The following is a 2,500-nucleotide window of genomic DNA, read 5'->3' as shown; positions in this document are numbered from 1 at the left end:
AACAACCGATCACCTTCATCGATGACGGAATGTGTTCAAGCGCAGAATGTTGAGTTCAGCTGCGTGTTTGACCGCTGGGACACGCGCGTGCGCACACACACACACACACACACACACACACACACATTAATAAGATCAGAAGGAGTTTGTTTTTGTTGACATTAATATTTTCGATTCAAATCATTTTCTTTAATTTGTTTATTATTATTATTATTATTATTATTATTATTATTATTATTATTATTATTATTATTATTATTATATGTATTCTGTGTAATTCGTTGCTCTTTCATTAATTTATATTTATGTTCATTTTTGGAGCCTAAATGAGATTTAAGTGAAATTCTGAAAAACAAATCACACATTTACAGAGAAAAACATGAGATCGATCGACTGATTATTTTACTGGTATATTTCTATTGAAGCAAACTTTGACCTGACAGCGCAGAGAGTTAGGGGGCATTTAGGAGAGAGAGAGAGAGAGAGAGAGAGAGAGGAGAGAGAGAGAGAGAGAGAGAGAGAGAGAGAGAGAGAGAGAGAGAGAGAGAGAGAGAGAGAGAGAGAGAGGGTTGTGTTATTATTATTATTATTATTGTTGTTATGATTGTTGTTGTTGTTGTTTAACTTTTCAAGACCCTGAGGTAAAATAAGTAAAATGGTACAAATAGATAGAAATGGAAACAGCAGGGGCCTCGGCCGCGGGCGGCTGTGAGGACACGGCACTGGTCGACTGATTACTTGAATGATCTGTAATAATTCTGCAGTAATTTATTCTTCAGTCTTTCACAAGAATTTAATCAAACCAAAGCGCGTTTGTTCCGTTTAAATGGATTTAGTCTCTCTCACACACACACACACACACACACACACACACACGCACACACACACACACACGGAATGCCGTTACTGTTCGTCATTCTAGCACTTTGTATGTCAGGTGGGTGTGTGTGTTTGTTTGTGGCGGCGTGTTACAGTGTGTACGTGTGTTACGGTGTGTGTCTTATAGTGTGTGAGGTGTGTCTGCGTTACAGTGTGTGTGTGTGAGTGAGTGAGGCAGACTCACGTGAAACAAGAGGATGAAGCAGCTGTCGCTCCGCTCAGGCCGCGGTGAGGTCACGGGTCCGCGGGTGTGTGTGTGTGTGTGTGCGGAGCGGGGGTCCGCACAGAGGAGTGAGGAGGAGGAGGATGAAGAGCTCAGCCCGCTGCCCTCTGACTGAAGCGCCGCAGGGCCCCGCCCCGCTTCGCGCCGCGCAGCAGGGAGCGCTGTGATTGGACAAACACTTCATCCCAATCTGTCAAACTGTCAATCAAACAACCAAACACCTTCTATAAACTAAATTCATCAATAATGGATCCAAATCTAAAGATGTCACCTGTGAGCTTCATCACCTCCCATTAGCTCCTCATCCTCACTCCACTGTGTGTGTGTGTGTGTGTGTGTGTGCGTGTGTATACACACCTCCTGCTCATGTGTGTGTGTGTGTGTGTGTGTATACACACCTCCTGCTCATGTGTGTGTGTGTGTACACCTCCTGCTCATGTGTGTGTGTGTGTGTGTGTGTATACACACCTCCTGCTCATGTGTGTGTGTGTGTACACCTCCTGCTCATGTGTGTGTGTGTGTGTGTGTGTATACACACCTCCTGCTCATGTGTGTGTGTGTGTACACCTCCTGCTCATGTGTGTGTATGTGTGTACACCTCCTGCTCATGTGTGTGTGTGTGTACACCTCCTGCTCATGTGTGTGTGTGTGTATACACACCTCCTGCTCATGTGTGTGTGTGTGTACACCTCCTGCTCATGTGTGTGTATGTGTGTACACCTCCTGCTCATGTGTGTGTGTGTGTACACCTCCTGCTCATGTGTGTGTGTATGTGTGTACACCTCCTGCTCGTGTGTGTGTGTCGTACATGTAAACATGTGTGTATTGCCTCATCTTGTGGGTCAGATCCTCTGTGAATCTAAACGCTGCGATGTGAACTGGAGGTGTCAGGGTCACTGACGACCTTTGACCCTCTGACCTCTGCATTTATTATGAATGAGTCCTAATGGCCTCTTCCTTCATCACTGCAGCTTAAAGTCCACTATAAAACTCAAAAGACAAGAGAATCAAATGAAATAAGATCAAAGATTGAACATTTCTTGGTCTTTGATGATTTAATGAAAGTAAACATTTGAGTCTGAAACCAAACTCACATAAACCTCATAACTCACAGGAACTCTTCTTCTCCTCCTCCTCCTCCTCCTCTTCCTGAGGGTGCCACAGCCCCTCTATGTGATGATGTCAACCTGTGCGTTGCCGTGGTTACTTATTGCTGATAAGTGCAAGCGTTGTGTAGTTGCGGACAGAAAGACAGACGACCTTTGACCTTTGATGGTGGTATGATTTATTGCTGCATGTGGATTATAAAAGCTCAGAGTCTTTATTTGTGATTATTGATCTCAAACCCCACAGTTTACCAGAATCCTTCAGGCGCGGCTCAGCAGACTTCCTGTTCGG

General features: G+C 44.5%; 1 protein-coding gene across 1 annotated transcript in view; it reads right to left on the bottom strand.

Moving 5' to 3' along the window:
- Positions 1-2,363: 2,363 nt before the first annotated feature.
- slx9 (SLX9 ribosome biogenesis factor) overlaps positions 2,364-2,500 on the bottom strand; it is a 5,076-nt gene continuing 4,939 nt past the window's right edge. Inside the window, exon 6 of the mRNA XM_076171598.1 lies at positions 2,364-2,500. This exon is cut by the window's right edge and continues 179 nt beyond it. The gene's annotated coding sequence lies outside the window, so the exon portion shown is untranslated.

This window comes from Genypterus blacodes, unplaced genomic scaffold (assembly GCF_046128005.1).
Source record: "Genypterus blacodes isolate CSIRO-AG114 ecotype Tasmania unplaced genomic scaffold, CSIRO-AGI_Gbla_v1 ptg000259l_1, whole genome shotgun sequence".
NCBI classification, from domain to species: domain Eukaryota; kingdom Metazoa; phylum Chordata; class Actinopteri; order Ophidiiformes; family Ophidiidae; genus Genypterus; species Genypterus blacodes.
This window is presented reverse-complemented; position numbering and strand designations above follow the sequence as displayed.